Consider the following 16,754-nt stretch of genomic DNA (forward strand, 5'->3'; position numbering starts at 1 on the left):
TAAAGTTATTAACATAACAGACGCGTTGCCATTAACTCTCTCAAAATACTTCCCATGCTTCTGCCATACTTATCCCCCATTCCCCACTTTGCAGCACAGTTTGGAGGCCCTCTCCTGTGTCTTTCCACGTGCATCTGGCAGCCTCGGTGTCTGGCATTGCCTCAGCACGTTCCCCTTTCATGGCCATTTTGACCCTGGGGAAGAGGCAGACATTGCACGATGCCAAGTCCAGTGAGTAAGGGAGATGAAAACACGTGACAATGTGTTTATTTGCCCAGTACTGCTGCAAACATTCTGAGTCAGGTTAGGACCTCCGGGCGTCTATGAAAAGACAGTCAGGAAAGAGCACTTGCAGAAAGGCTTCGGGAAGTGGCGGGAATGGTGGGACAAGTCTGTTAAAAGCGATGGAGGATCTTGAGGGAAGATTAATAATAATATGTCTTTTACCGTCAGAGTTTTACAGTTTTACTTGAACAGTCACTGTCTTTTGATCACATCTCCTATAATTCTGTATCTGTAAAGGAAAAGAAGAGAAGCAGGTGAGGACCAAAGAGGAAGAAGAAGACACTGCCCAGTGCTTTTCTTCTCAACAGTAACTAATCCATGGGCTTCGTCCGCAGGCCCCACTCAGCCACAGCAGTGGCCCTCAGAGACGGAGCAGAAACACCATTCTTTGTAGACCCCTCAAGGCATTTCCTCTGCACAGCAAAGATCCTCCTATCTCCTTTTGACCTCACAAGGGTTGGCCTCTGACTGATTGTCCCACTTGACCATATATTAATCTGGCACTGATATTATGCTCTAGAAAACATCAATCATGTGTAAAAGCAGAAAGGTAACGAGGGTCTACCAAGACCGAGACTTGGACTTGAGAGGGATGGTGAAGCAGTCTCTCAGTGTAGTCCATACAGGTGTGAGGAAGGGAATCCCAGGCGTGCTTGCTTTCCACACGGAGGCCAGGGTGTTTATTAAAGTTACATCCTGCCCCTCCATCGCTCCGGTTACCTGTGTCATTAAGAACTCATTTCTGTCTGGCCCAGTTTCCTGACACCGCAGTGTAGTCTGCTCATCTGTTTCAGTAGTTTTGTGTCCTGGCTTAACTTAGTGGATCCCTTTGGCAGTTGTTCTAAGCAGACATTGTTTTTAATATTTATTTCACGTTGGAATATTTGCCAGGGACTTTGCGGTTTACTCATGAGGAGGCCACATCATGACCTGGTTAGAAGTGTGGGGTTTGTCCTCCAGCCCCTTGTTATCTGAGAACTTGGGGAGAATTCCTGAATCTCTAAACCTCATTTTCCTCGCATGGAAATGAGCAACAGTGCCCACTCATCAGTTCTCAGCCAGGATAAGGTTAGGAAAAACATATCAAGATTACTTAGCCCATTCTTGTCCCATAAACAGTGTTTAATGAGCAATAGGTAACATTGTTCGTTATTCAGAAAACTGAAAATTGTAGTACAAAGCACATGGTAGTTTTATTATACCTGCAAGAGTCAGTGTGAATAACACAAGTAGTTAAACTGATAATGTTCTACATATTGTATGTCCAATAAATGTCAATTTCTTCTCTAATTCCCCTAAATGCATTTGTTTTCCTAATGCTGCTCCTTCTCTGGGCTTGCATATGGTACTGTGACTATGATGGGGCTTGGGGGGAAAGCATAAGGATTGTGTGCCATCGCACAAAAGTATATTTAAAAATATCTAATGTCATCATATTTTCAAAATGTCAATCATGCACCTTCCGATGTAGATTTTAGGGTCTTAATTTATTTTTCAAGGCTTTTTGAATGTGGAAATTTCGAATAAGTCAGTGTGTTGCAACATTTTACATGAGCAAGAATCAAAAGTTAACCAAGACTTCAATTTAGGCACAAAAGGACGATGATTTTTCTCTAGTAATTTTCCTTTTATGTCCTTCCCCCCAGATCCCTTTTAAAAAGTTCTATCCAAATTCTGCCTCTGCTAATGATTCTGACACCTGCTCAATCAGCAGGAGTGAAAAAAAAAAACTACAAAAAGGGAATGATCTATTTTTGAGAAAAAAAACTCCAACTTTTTCCATTTTGCATCTGCGACCCCATTTTAATGCTTCAGAAACTCCACAGACATTGGCTAAAGCGGAGAGAGGAGAACAGGAGTTGAACTGCATCCTCGGCTTGCTGGGAGAAGGGAGATGTGGCTGAGAGTCAGCATGTGACCCTGCCTGCATGGAGGGAGCCTGGGCCATGCCCGCTGAGGCTGTGTGGGGCCGACGAGGTGGCGGCATGGAGATGGCTTGCGAAGTAAATGTTCCGAGGGGGTGGTGCAAATACCTCTGAATAGGAGAACATCCATATCCACTGAGTACACGCATCACATGTGCCCCTACAGAAACCTGCACATCCTGTAGACCTACACACACACACACACACACACACACACACACACACACACCACGACCATCTATCGAATGAAGAGTGTGTATCTTGTATACATAGAAGCCTCTGTCTTAGCCTAACCACAGATTTTGCATGCACAGAAATGAGGTTGTACATCTCACATGCACCAAGTATCAGTGGCATCCCATCTCCATATAACATGGATGTGCATAAGAAAGATTGTACATGTTCGCAACCCTGCCTCAAGTAGATAACCCAACTTAATAAGTGTAACTGCCTTGAAAGTAATTTAGGGGAATTTATACCACCAGCTAAGTAAGACACGAATGCCTCCTCTCAGGTTTCTGCCTTCTCCACCCCACGCAGCCAGAGGTTAAAACCTGAGCTGACTGTAAGGTCAGTGGACAGAGTCTGAATATGGCCCTGGCTGCACTCCTGATTGTACACACAGCTCACCTGTTTTATATGCACTCTGTGGTGCGGTGCCGTTTCAAAGCTTTGAAAATCGCTTTGTTCTTGTGTACTAAGCAGTGGATGCATTAGAAGGCTAGATTGGAGCTTTTGTGACACCACTCCTTACCTTGTGCTGAGGGGCACACTCTGGGTGGCAGTCCTATAGTGGAAGAATGTTCCATACATCTGTTCATCGGGTTTTCTCAATTCATTATCCTAATAACTTATAGGTCTAGCTTAGGAGTCTCTGTTGAGACATTTTTGATTGGTAAGCCTTCTAATACTTTAGTTAAGTGCATATACATTTGTATATGTTTAAACTTGAGACCTTATTGGTTTTCCTGTTAATGTTCACCCTGCATTTTTATTTGTCAGTCCTCTTGAAGTGGGGAAGTCCCAGAATGCCATACGTTCATGCATAAGAAGGATTTATGTGTCAGTGTAGTTGGAACATTCAGGCTTGGATGAAACTGGAGGGTTAGGGGATCATCATTTTCTCTCAGTTGCTTGACTTATTTTCTGTCACGTCGTTGGTGTCTGTCTTGGGCTTCTTTTCTCCCTGATCTGAAAGGACATTGCTGGGTGGCCCCAGGCTGATGCCTTCCTACAGTCTCAGAGTGAAGACAGTGCGGTTTCCTCCCCCAGCAGCAGGCCAGAGTTTGAAGTATAATCTGTTTGACTCTGCAGTTTAACCTGCCCACTCCGATTGGCTTTGGGGACAGGAGGCACCCTGACAGGCTATGTTGTTGCTCACGTGGTAGGTGTGGGAACGCATAGTGTTACAAACAATTACACAGAAGCATTCCTGGCCCCATCTGGGGTTGGATCGTTTGGGCCCGAACCTCCACTGTGCCCCTTGGCTCGATTTGGGGATTTGCAGGCTGTCTTCTGCAGGGGATTTGGACGGAGCCTGGCAGGTAGCAGGTACTGCAGATCGATCCGTGTCACCAACTGATGAAGCTGCAGACTTCAAAGTTCAAACCGGAGCCCGAGGGAGGAAAACATGTAGGGCGCACACCCAAGAAATTAAGGTCCATTCCCTATGATCGCATCGCTAATTTATTACTATGGTGGCTATGTGAAGAGACGCTGTTATTATACTCATCTAGGAACAAGAAAGATGGGGTTAGGGGTGTGAGCAACTCAATCAAAACTATGTAATTACCAAGTGGGGCAGGGGGCTTCGCTCTGGGTTTGCAGTAAAGAAAAAAACAAAACAAAACAAAACAAAACCCAAAAACACTAGATACTAAATACTCCTTTATACCGTGCATCCCTGTACCCTCTCATACCCTCAGGGCTTTTAGCTTCATGAGTTTATGATGAAAAATCCGAAATAATGCAACAACCAGAGACAAGAGGCTCCCCTAGCCATGCCGGCCCCTTAGCAGGGTAAGTCTGTGAGCCCAGGCCCCAGGCCACTGTCTGCCCAAACTCTCGGTGATTGCACCTGCCTGGGGAGAAACCAAACTTCACAGCACAGATAGAGAGGTCAGTGAGAATCCCAACGGCAGTCGATGGTTTTCTGTATCTTGCACCTATTTTCTACAGCCCACAGTTAGGACAGAGAGCTCTGAAGTTGCATGCAAAGACTGCGTTCTATGGGAAAATCTCAGTAAGTTGGGACTCCACAAAATCTTAACGCTGGGATAAATGTCCTCAGCTCAAATTGCTAGCTTGTCTTTCCACAGATAGCTTTTCTTTGAGTGGGAGTTACTTCTAAACTGAAGCAAAGCCATATGTTCTGGATAAAAACTAGCTCACATAATGGAATATATTCCTGACATGCATGCCTCCGACAGACAGAGTGTTCAAAGATGAATTTGTGGAACAAAGAGGGGTGATCCAGATGCTGAGTGAAAGAACTCTTTGCCTCTCTGTCCTAACAAAGTTATGCATTTTACTTATTTGGGAATGAATCCATACATGGAATTAGGTAGTTAAATGATGCTGTGACCTGTTCTATTTCCGTGAAATGTGTTTTATTTTTTTTTGTCTGCTCAGGTTGAGGTAGTTTTAGAAAATGCTAAAAATGGATGGCTGGGAAATTATTCATACTTTTCTTGAAGGCCAAGGGTCAAAGACAAATATCCAATAGGGAGCCCTTGTGCCCCATAATTGGTGGAGTTCTGGGTATTTTCCACTCATTATTTTAGCCCTTTCCTAGCTGTAAAGACAGTCACATCTGGACTGAGTGGCTGCCGGTGACCTTGTGGAGGACGAGTGGAGGAGACATCCATTAGCAACCTCTGAGGCCTGGGCATCACCCCGCGAGGCCTCCTGCGTGTCTTTTCCAGCCACCTCAAGTACTGAGTTACAGGAGGCACATCTGTCAGTCTGAATAATAAAAAAAGCTCTGGCAGAAATACAGAATAGGTTATTGTTGCTATTGTTCTCTATTTCTCTTCTCCAAAATCCACATTTTAACTACCACCATCAACAGTTAGCAAAGGAGATATAAAGATCCACTTTGGTGAGATTTCTGCCTCATTCCTCATCAGGTTGTGCATACCTGGTCCGAGAGGTGGAGAGCTGCCAATTTTCATCTCTCCAGAAATCTCCTTTTTGCTTACATCTTGACAAGTTTTCATCAGCTCAACTCGCACACACAGAAACCCGGGAGACAGGCTTCCCTCTGTGGGGTCACGGGCGTCTCCAGCCAGGGAGTGGAGCTGTCCTCTGCTGGCAGGCACAGGTAAAGCCAGCCTTCTTTTTGGGTAAAGCAAGAAGGAGAAATGTGCAGCCCTCCAGTCTTTCCCGTCACCCGGACCATGAACGAGGTGCTGCCAGGTCCACGGCTCCAGTGCAGAGGGTGGGGTCACCCCCTGCCTGGGTGGGGCCACCGTGGGGACACAGCGGGAGGAAGGTGCTTCCCCGGCCCTGCTATTTCTGTCGGGCTTGAGATTCCTGCTCCCTGCCTCGGTGTTTCAAGCTCTCTTCTGCTCTACGGAGGCACCAGTCGTTTTCCAAGTTGGATCTTTTGCTAGTGAGAAAAGGAGCTTGGGTTTCTAAGAGATTTTATCTCCCGTTCCTTGCAAAATCTATTCTCTCCCCGAGGTTCTGCCACATCAGAATCTTGGATGGAGAATCTAATTTCCAGTACTGATGTCAGTCAGTGTCAGATCGCGGTGTGATTCGGGCTTCCTGACTCGTGACCTTGACAGTTTGCACAAGGGGTTATTAAGATGTGCTTGGAAATAGATAATCACTTTTTGTTTATCCTAGTCCTTGGCAGCATTAGGCATTCATTAAGAGATGAACACGCAGGACATTAAAAATGGAGATTGCTAATACATCCCCAGGAACAGTCCTGCCTTATTTTCTGCTTTTTAGCAAAGGAGAAAAAGGAAGTCAATAGTCCAGATAAGGCAGATGTCTGGCCTAAGTGCTGGCCTCTCCACCCCTGAGGTCCTAACCATCTGTGCCTTAGACTTCGACCTTCATTGGAAACAGCGTCATTGCAGATGTAATTAGCCCCACACCGAGGCCTCCTCCTCCAAGGCCTCCAGCTGCTTAGCCCCTTGCCCTCTCAGCAGTGACAGCAGTGTCGGGTGACTTCACCTGAGCTCACACAGTCCATCACCGAGCCAACCAGACTGTGCTGGCAGAAACACAACAGTATTTCACAAAGCGATAAAGGACAAAGCACATGTTGTAAGACGCAATCGACGGTGAGAGTTTCCTAAATTAAGTGATAGGAAACTGTGAAAAATATCATGTAAAGATTTATTAAATGCCCGAACTCACTTAACTTTGACCTCTGCTCAACTTTTATCCCAGGGGTCTTGTGTGTTCTTTGTGTATAGACCATGATTTATACAAATGCCACGGGGCCCCATCTTTAAATCAGATTGTAGTACATGAGAACTATGCATGGAAATGAGTTATATGACACAGTGGGAGACCCTTGGGAGTTTCAAGGGGTGACAATGTAATTTTATCTTTTAAGTGAAGAGACCAGGCACTTAGAGGAAAAAACTACATAGAAAATTTATTAAAACTCACTGCACTTTTATAAATCAGCTACGCATTGCCAAATTTGAAGATTTAAATATTGTAACCAGACTTCATAGAGATCAAATCAAAATGAAGACCGAACAACCCTCTACCACTTATACAATGTTAGATATGCTCACACGTGGCGAGATGGCTACTAGGGTCACACAAATCCACACCTTCTGCACCCCACAGTTACCCCTTTCTCGTGTGCGGCCAGAACACATAAAACCTACTATCTTAACAAAAATCTTGTGTGTGATAGAGTAAAAGCCAAGTTTCTGTAATGCAGTGCAGAGAAGGCAGAGACACACTCAGAGGAAGATGAAGAACACAAGGGTGAAAGCAGGAGGCGGTACCCCAGCTCTTTCCCCAAGTGGAAAGATGTCCAGGCATGCTTAAGTAACTAGTTTGCCAACAGAAGCCTAAACCCACTGGGATCAGAGAAATCTTCAGATGTTAGTGGTGGGCATTTCAGACATCGCTCTAGAAAGATAAAGCCAGAATGTGAGACAAGAGTTATGTGGATGGCTCTCTGCAGAGGTGTAGAGGGAGGGGACAAAGCTCTCAGAATAAACTAACAGTCGGGGCCTGGATCCCAGCGCACGTGGAGCTCCCTGAGAAAACACGCCCACACTCGAGCTGAATCCATCCACAGCGCACCCTTGGGCTCCCTCAGCCTTATCCAGAACAATACGTAGTACTCGCCTCTGCTGGGGCTGGGCACCTGAGGGATGGGGGCACCTTGGGAGCTGTGGTGTCTTAGCAGAAGGTGACACACAGAAACGACACGGGGAGCGAGAAGGAGCCTGGTGTGCCCAGGGCCCATTGATTCTTGGAAGTGGTAAAGGCTAAAGTGACCTGGGAGCAGCCTTGCTGGGCACTGGCCTGCATTTTTAAAATTAAATTTATTGGTACGTTTTAGGTGTACAGTACAATTACATTCTCCATTGGGATCTTACCTTTACATGATTTATCTTTGCTCTTATTTTCCCCATTCCCCTGCCCTTCCTTCACCCGCTCCACCCTTCCCTATTTACAAAGACTGTTTCCATGTTTTCCCTTTCCTCATATTTTTTTTTCTTTTGCCTTCTTACTTTTCCCCTGCCCCTCCCACTTCGTCTACTCTTTTGGCCCCTTTCTTCCTATTACACAATATCAGTTATACATTTTGATCCTTATTTACACTTTTAGTTTTTCATACCAGCAACTTTCCTATTACACAATATCAGTTATACATTTTGATCCTTATTTACACTTTTAGTTTTTCATACCAGCAAAACTATTCGGTATTTACATGTGTGTGTCCTATTTATTTCACTTAAGAATATGGCCTCAATGTACATCCACTTAGCTATAAATGTCTCTAGTTTCTCCTTCTTTATGGCTTTTCTTTATATAAAAACCACATCTTCTTTGTCCATTCTCCAGCTGATGGGCACTTGGGCTGCTGCTGCATTCTTGTGGAAGGCGTCTGTGTGTGTGGCTGCCGTGAACACCAAAATGACTGAAATGTGTGTCATCTTCCTTAGCTATTGCCCCAATATATATTTTTATTAGTCTTGGTTTTGGTTTAATTAGTGTTTCTCAAACTTGGTGGCATAATGGAATGAACAACCTTGGGAACTTTGCTTTCTAAAATGCCCACACCCAGGATTCATCTCCGAAGTATCGGAGTCAATTGCTCTGAGATGAGACTGGATCCACAGATCCTTTAAAAAGATTCTTGGGTGATTGTGATCCAGAGCCAGTGCTGGTTGAAATCTTTGCTAGGGGATCTGTCATTTGGGCTGGAATTAATGTCAGGCAGCTCGACCCAGGCAGGTAATCGAGATTTCTTCTACGCTGAAGAGTGACAAGGCCAAGACCCTGAGATACATATAGCTTCGTCATATAATCATCATCTTCGAGGACATTTTCATCACCTCCTCAGCAGCACTAACCATTCTCTTTTACCCCTGTTCCCCGGTGACCACTGGTTCCTCTTTGTGACCTTGCCATTATGGACATTTCGTACAAGTGCAGTCATATGATGTATTGGCCTTTTCTCCGTGGCTTTTCCACCTGGCGTGATGTCTTCCAGATTCTCCCCTATTCTCCTGTGGGTCAGTACTTTATTCCCTCCTGGGTATAACATCATTCCCCTGTGTGATAACCGATAACATGGGGTGAAGGACATTTGGCTCTACTTCTCGGCAGTCTGAATAATGCTGATGTGGACACTTGTATGCACGTCTTTGCGTGGACAGAGAGGCTATTCAGAAACACGTTGTCTGGGTTATGATACTTCATGTGTGAACTTTTGAGGAATGACCAAGGTGCTTTCCAGGGCAATGAAACAGTGTCCTATTCCCACCACCAATACGTGAAGGGTCCAGGTCTTTCACATTCTCATCAATCCAGGGTATTGCTCCATTTTGGATTATGGCTATGCTGGTGGGTTTGAATAATATCTCATGGTGCCTTTCTCTAGTAACTGATGATGTTCTGCACACTTTCATGTGATTATTGGTCATTTTAATATATTTTTGAGAAACATCTATTCAGATTATTGCCCATTTTTATCTAGGCAACACACTTAAAGTTGATTGTTGATTTGTAATGATTCTTTTTTTTTCAGCTTTAATTGAGTTTATTCGTACATTTTAGGGATACAGTACAGTTACATTCATTGTTGGGATCTTGCACCTTTACATGACAGGTCTTGGTTCTCATTTTTTCCCCTTGTCCCTGCCCTCCCTTCACCCCCTCTCCCCCTCCCCATTTACAGACACTTTATTTCCATCTTTTCATTATCACACATTTTTTTCTTTTCCCTTATTACCCTTCCTCTACACATCCCACCTTCCCTACACCTTTAGCTCCTTTCTTCCCATTTCTAAATGTCAGTAATCTTATTAGGATCTTCTGTATTATTGCAGATCATTCACACCAGAGAGACGATTCGGTATTTACACGTGTGTGCCTTATTTATTTCACTTAGGAGTATATCTTCAATATGTATCCATCTTCCTATGAATGAATCTATTTTCTCATTCTTTATGGCTGGGTAATATTCCATTTTATAGAAAAACCACATCTTCTTTATCCAGTTTCCAACGGTGTAATGATTCTTTATACTATCTGGACATCTCTCCCTTTTCAGACATACACTCTTCAGATATTTTCTCCTGAAAGCAAGACCACCACTCACACTTGCAGGACTCCTGCACAGCCTTCTCTTGCTCCACTACTAGAAATGAATCTCTGAGCCTTGCCGCAGAGCCCAGCAAAGTCTACGGCAGAAAACAGAGAGGCCCCAACCAACCCTCAGGAAAGGCTGGAAGGAGCAGAACAATCAGCGTGAGGAGAAAAATGGGTTTAAAAAAATCAAACGCGATTAGTGGAAGAAAAGGAAGTGGGACTTCCTGAAATGAGGAGCCATGTGGAAAAAACATTAGGGAACAAGTAACATGAGGGAGCAGTGGCCGGAGGTGAATTTTCATTCTTGCACGACGTCTGGTTTTGGAAGCGGAATTCTTCAGATGCTCTGTCCTAGTTCTGCAGAAGCGAGTCTTGAGTAAGGAAGTAGACCATTCCTGCCTCTCTCCGAAGGTCCTGCGGCTCGGGGACCTGAGGTCGAGTGGAGCGGTGGTGAAACAGCAGCTTGGGTTCATTCCTCAGGCAAGCACTTGGGAACGCCCTCTAGGTGCCAGGCACACTTCTAGTTGCCTGGTAGAGGGCATCAAACACAACCGTTGAAAGTTTCTGTCCTCGTGGTAATGACTACTCTCTAGGCAGGAGAAGCAGCTGCTCAAATAAAGGAAGGGCTACTTTGGTAGAGCTGGGCAAGGAAAAGTGTGCAGTCTGGTGCTGGTGCGAGTGGTGTGGGCTCACGGTCTTCCATAGATGGCATTGCCAGGCCGATGAGGAACTCTCTGGAGGAGCTTGGCTGATGGGAAGCACTGAGTCTGGGCACAGAGGGAGCTTTCTCCAGGTTAAGTCTTGGCCCGTGCAAATGTCCTGAGGTGGGATGGAGGCCAGAGGTGAGTGTGGGTGCTGGAGAGTGCGCAAGGCCATGAGATTGAAGGAGGAGCCTGTCGGACTCTGGTCCGCTCCACGTGGATGGGAGTCACACAGGGCTTTGAGCAGTGAGTCTAGATGTGACTTTGGCTCTGAGCAGGTTACTCTGGCTGCTGAGGGAGAGCAGGTTGCGGGGCGCAGCTCCAGGCGCGAAGCAGAGAGAGCGGGCAGGAGACCTGCGTAGTGTGTGAGGGCTGAGGGCCAAACGGAGGCTCGCTGCAGGCAGACACTGTTCAGCAGGGTGGAGGGCGCTAGGAAGCATCCAAGGTAATCCCGAGGCCTTGGGCGCTCACAGATGGAGCTGCTGTCATGGGACCGAGGTTTGGCAGAAGTGCGTGTGTGCATGTATGTGCAAGCCTGGCTGTGAGGTTGCTCTCCGACAGCAGACACTGACCAAAGAGCAGGCGGTGTGGCACGGAGCCGCACTGGCACACCGACCCTGCCAAGGTTTGTCTCCTGGAAAGAGCTCAGAGCCTCCTGCGGTGGCACACGGCCTTCAGGACACGGAGTGTGGCTCAGGCTCACTGTTCTCCTCCTGCTGAGGGTCTGGCACCCAGATCCCCACGGCGTCCGCAGCCTTCGGCCACCGCTGCTGAGACCCTTGGCGCTGCGCCATCCCTGCCCCTCCCTCTCTGCCTTCTCTGCCTCCTTCCTCCTTCCCCAGAGTTCTCCTTGTTCCTCCCAGCAGCACTCACCGCGTGCACTGCAAACGCCGGGAGCTTAGGCAAATGGCACAGAACCGCATCTCCTTGGCTCTTTTGGTCTGGTGCAGAAATCAGACATCAAATAAATATTCACAGAATAAATGCGCAGTGGCACATTGTGTGAAGCTGTGGTGAGATCGTGCGAGGTTCTCAGGTAAGAGGAGAATTACCTTTGGCTGGGCTGGGGAACCCGCAACTGCACAGGTCGATGCTGGGTTAAAAGGCGAAGAAGGACGGGAAATTGCTGAGCGGGGCGGGATGTGCAGGCGCGGGGCCTGGTGGGGGCAGAGGCCGGCAGGTCTTCAAGGGGCACTCAGGCCCCTCACGTGCTGGTTATTTTAAGCTGTTCGTACTTTCAGAGTAGATCAGGAGACATTCAACTTAAGGAAATAATTATTTCTAAAATCAAGACTACTGACTCCTGCCCGCAGAACTTTACATAAAAGTTTACATAGAAGTCGCAAGGAAAATAGGAAGAACTCCAGAATAACATCCTATGAATTTATAACTGTAACATTTTGCCCTATTCTCTCTCCAGGTACATGTATATGTGTACAGTAAGTCCCCCAAAACATGCTCCTTTTTACCTTAAAAACACTGTAGGAATCCACTGTGTCTTCTTTGAGCACAAGAACACAATTTTCCTGAGGTAAGGGTGTAGCTCAGTGGTCCAGCAACTTCCCAGCCTGCACAAGGCCCTGGGTCTGATCCCCAGCTCTGCCTGTCCCTCTCTTTGCCTGTGTCACCTGTTTCTTCTCCTCCTTCAACTCGGGAGTGGGAGTATCGAAGCCTTGAGGCGCCCACTTTTCTGCTCACACCCCCAGGACAATGCGGGTCAGGGAAGCAGGTTCTCCACCCCCTCACTCTCTGTCGACCCCAGGCCTTTTAGAGGATGAAGCCCAGTGAGTGGCTGTTGGATGCCGGGCTTACGAGTGGCCCCGCCTCTGTCTGAAGGCTGCTTCTGTGCTTTGCCTTTGCAGACGGTGCCCGGGTGGGGTGAGCAGGGCCGAGGCTATTGCTGCTGACCACTCAGCTCCTCCGGGCTGGTGAATCCCAGGGCTCAGAGCTCTTCCCCAGGGCTCCTGTGTGGTCTCGGGGCTTTGCTCCGTGTGCTGCAAGACCCCTCCACAGATGGAGAACATTTAGAAGCCACCTTCCTGCCCCAGTGAGTGAGTGGAGCTGTGCAGCAGTTCCTCCTTGCGTTACGTTTTGTGTTGTGGGTGGGATGAGGAGAGGCGGCCCCTTCCAGGGGACTCACGGTGTGGATTGGGGGCAGAGGGGAGGAGGGGTGAGCTGGGGTCGTCCTGCAGGGCCTCACTGAGCTCTTCCGGTCAAAGTTCATAAAACAGTGGGTGCTGCTGAGGGCTTCACAGGGATGGGGATGGGCACTGTGGTTGCTTGCCTAAGGTCAGCTTCTCCTGTGCTGATATTCAACTGAAGCACACACACACACACACAAACACAGAGTCAGAAGACACACACAGACCCAGACACACAGACACAGATGCACAGTCACACACACAGACACACGCAGACACACAGACACATGCAGACACAGACAGACACACACAGTCACACACACACACAGACATACACATGCAGACACACAGACAACACACACAAACACAGCCCTCATAACTGTGTTGTAATAGACCATAATCACATTTATATTCATGCCCAAATTGCAATAGGCCCTAGACCTGTCCACTAAGAACTCAGCCCCTTCCAAAATCTATTTTTCCCTGTAAAACCTCAGGGCAGCATCTCACCTGAGCCCAAAAAAGCATTTTCACAGCCTCCACGTTCGATCTTTTGCTTTAGGAACCACCAGGCCTCTGCACATGGAGTCTCCAGGAGGAGCCAGCACTGTCCTTGCAGGAAAGCAGCCACTGAGAACCCAGGGACCACACACTTCCTGAAGTCACCCTGTCTGGGCATCTATCCATGGTCCTGAGGTTCCTCACAGAGGTGCAGCCTCAAGTCACCCCAAGCCCTGGCATCTCTTAGAAGGCAGCGCCACCATAAACCTCCCAGTCACTTGTGGGTCACTGCTTCCCTTGTGTTTATGTCCTCCAAAGTCCTCATGTGCTCACAGGGCTGTGGAAAGTGACCAAATGATGGGGCTTACAGCTGATTGCTGAGAGGAGAAGGGGTCTGGCCAGAAGAGGCGGTTGCTGGGGTGTGGCCTGGAAGGGCGCATCTCCTTCCCTGGCTCCTCCCTTTGTGCTCAGCTTCCTGTCCACCATGACCCGAGCAGCTCTCCTCCGCCAGGCCCTTTCTCTATGCCCTTCCTGCCTTGGACCCAGCTGACCATGGACTCAAAGTGTGAACCAAAATCAACTCAGATCTCAAGTTGTATCGGGGGCTTTGTTCTGACAATGAGAAACTGATGAAGACATTTCCCCTTCTACCACATCCATAAAGTCCGGAAATCCTTTGGCTTTACCTTAACACATGTCCAGATTCCGACCATGCCTGCGGCCTGCTGAGTGACACTCTCCCCGGCAGGTCTCCATCCCTCAGGGCGGTATGTGACCTTACAGGACAAAGGGGCTTAGTGGACAGAGGTGATGAAGGCTTCCCAGCTGGGGAGATGGTCCTGGTTATTCAGATGGACCCAGTGTGAGCCCAGGAGCCAGAATCAGAGCTCAGAAGAGCTGAAGAGGGAGGGGGAGGAGGGAAAGGGAGAGGGAAAGGATGGATGCGGTGGAGGGTGCTGCCCTGCTGGCTTCGCTGGTGGGAAAACACATCTCAGCAGAGCGACCGGGCAGGGGCTAGAAATTGGAAAAGATAAAGAAACCATTTCTACCCTGCAGCCCCCAGCACTTTAGGACTCTGGATTCTGGCCTCCTGAGCTGTGAAAGTAAATCTGTAAATCCGTGTTGTGTTCAGCCACTGTGTCTGTGGTGGTTTGTTAGGCAGTGCTAGGAAATGAATGCATCGCCTCACCTGTCTGGCTCCACCTCCTGGTGGGACCCACTGCCCCTCACCTGCATCTCCCTGCATCAGTCTTTGCTGTCCTTGCCCGAATGGCACTGCCCCTCCGCTGTGGGTGTGCCGGTGGGGTTAGCTGTGCCTCTCCTCGGCTCACCGCTCCCCAGTGGTCCCTTGTCACCCTGAGGAAAAGCCAAGGTGCTGGTTATGGCATCATGGGGGTTGGGAACCCTCCAGTTGCATCTTCTCGCCTCTGCCTCCCCTCCACCTGCTCCTTTGTCACAGACCTGAAGAACTCTAGACTCCTCCAGGGTGATACCAGGCCTTCGTCCACCTCAGGGTCTCAGAACTGGACACTTGCTTTGCAAGACTGCAATCCTTTCAGAAAATAATCAAGTTTGTGCTCAACTGTCAGCTTTTCAATGAGCTTCTTCTCCACCTGTTGTTTAAAGCCATCCAAATGTTCCACGCCCCTCTCTTCCTCTCATTTCCTATTCTTATAGCCCTGGTTTTAAAATGTCTGTTATGTGTGCTGGCTAATTATGCGTCACTTTTCCTTGCTTCCAACCAAACAGCATCCTCCGGCTATAAAAAGACAAACCCACAATACACGCGTGTTCATCAGCTGTGCCGCTGCAGTGCGTTTGAGTCCATGGAGTGAGCTCACTGCACCGCCCCGGCTGGGCCAGGCTTCCACAGAGAGCACCATTCTGGCTTCATCTTTACGGCGTTATATAAAAACCACCTCATTGCAGCTATTAAAACCATCTGTGTAAACATAATTTTTATGGTCGCAAGGTGTCTGGCTGGGGCTGCTCTGCCGTTTACTTGGCTCTTCCCGCAGTGGGGTATGCAGGGTGCTCCCTGTCTCTCACTATTCTGAGCAGGGAGATGCTTTCCTCCTCCATAGAAGCCAGGACGCTGTGTAAAAGGACCAGACCCAGTGACCCTGCCTTCTGCCGCAGGGTGACTTGTCCTGGCTGACAGCAGCTTCGCTGGGGAGGACGTCAAATGTCCCCCAAAGTCCCATGCGCTCAGAGGGTGGGCTGTCAGAGGACAACATGCTCACGATGACCTAACTTCATCAGTGGACAAATCCCCCTGTGTGGTCACAACATGAGGCACCGCTGGAGAAGATGGAAACGGGAGGTGGCACCTAGGTGAAGGGCCCGGGGCACTGGGGGAGCGGCCCTGGGGTCCCTCTTTGAGACCGTTCTTCTCTGGCTCCCTCCTCTCTGCTTCCTGGCTGCCATGAGGAGGTACAGCCGCCCTTCACCATCCGCTTCCCTTTCTTCGAGGTGTTTCTGCCTCACTCCTCACTTAAAAGCAGCGATCCGCTGACCGTGGAGTGAAACCAGGAATCCTCAAGCCAAGCTATGTCTCTCTCCTCTCAGCTGTTAGTGTCAGGTGCCTGGTGTGACCTGCACTCGGGTCCGTGGAAAGGCACCCTGCGTGAGAGAGGATCCCCGTCAGTGAGCAGGAGGCGCCACGGTCTTCAGTCAGCTGCGCTCTGTGCAATACGACGCATCCACGCCCTTCACAGGCTCGCTGAGCACCCGTTATGAGCCAAGCCTCATCGGAGCAGCGGCTCTCAAGCTCGACATCGGCGACGCTGCAGCCCTGGCATCTTGGAGAACTCGCTGGGCAATGGTGACAGTGGGTCCCACCCCACGCTCACTGCACCAGAAACTCCAGAAGAGCGACCTGGTGTCTGTTTCAGCAACGCATCCAGGGCTTATGACACAAATTCAAGCGTGAGGACCCTGATGGCAGAGCGGCCCAGGGTGACCCCCCTGGGAAACGTTCCTGCTTTCTTTGCACTGAGGTTGTACATAATCGGCGGGGGGCACATACCGTGAGCATGTGGGCAAGTGCAGGATCGTCGGTCAGACAGGAAGTTTGGAGGAGAAGAAAGAGGCAGGGGTATTTAAGCAGGTATCACAGGAGAGGGAGGGACGAGCTACCTAGACAGCTGAGGGGGGACATTCCAGGCAGAGGGCACAGCAGGCATGAAGACACACACGGTGGCGGGAGGTGACATGATTCTGTCTCTGTGCGGATCACGGGCGAGACAGCCGACTCACCGGCTCTGTGCTGCTGGTGTTTTGGTGCTGGCAGGTGAACCTGCAGTGGAGGCTGGGGGCCCAGAGATGGGGAGCCAGAGGGAGGGAGGGGGGGAAGGTGTGGCAGGAGGGGGGGGCAAGGGGGTGTGTGTGGGTGT

Source organism: Fukomys damarensis, unplaced genomic scaffold (assembly GCF_012274545.1).
Source record: "Fukomys damarensis isolate Sample0158 unplaced genomic scaffold, DMR_v1.0_HiC HiC_scaffold_12, whole genome shotgun sequence".
Taxonomy (NCBI): domain Eukaryota; kingdom Metazoa; phylum Chordata; class Mammalia; order Rodentia; family Bathyergidae; genus Fukomys; species Fukomys damarensis.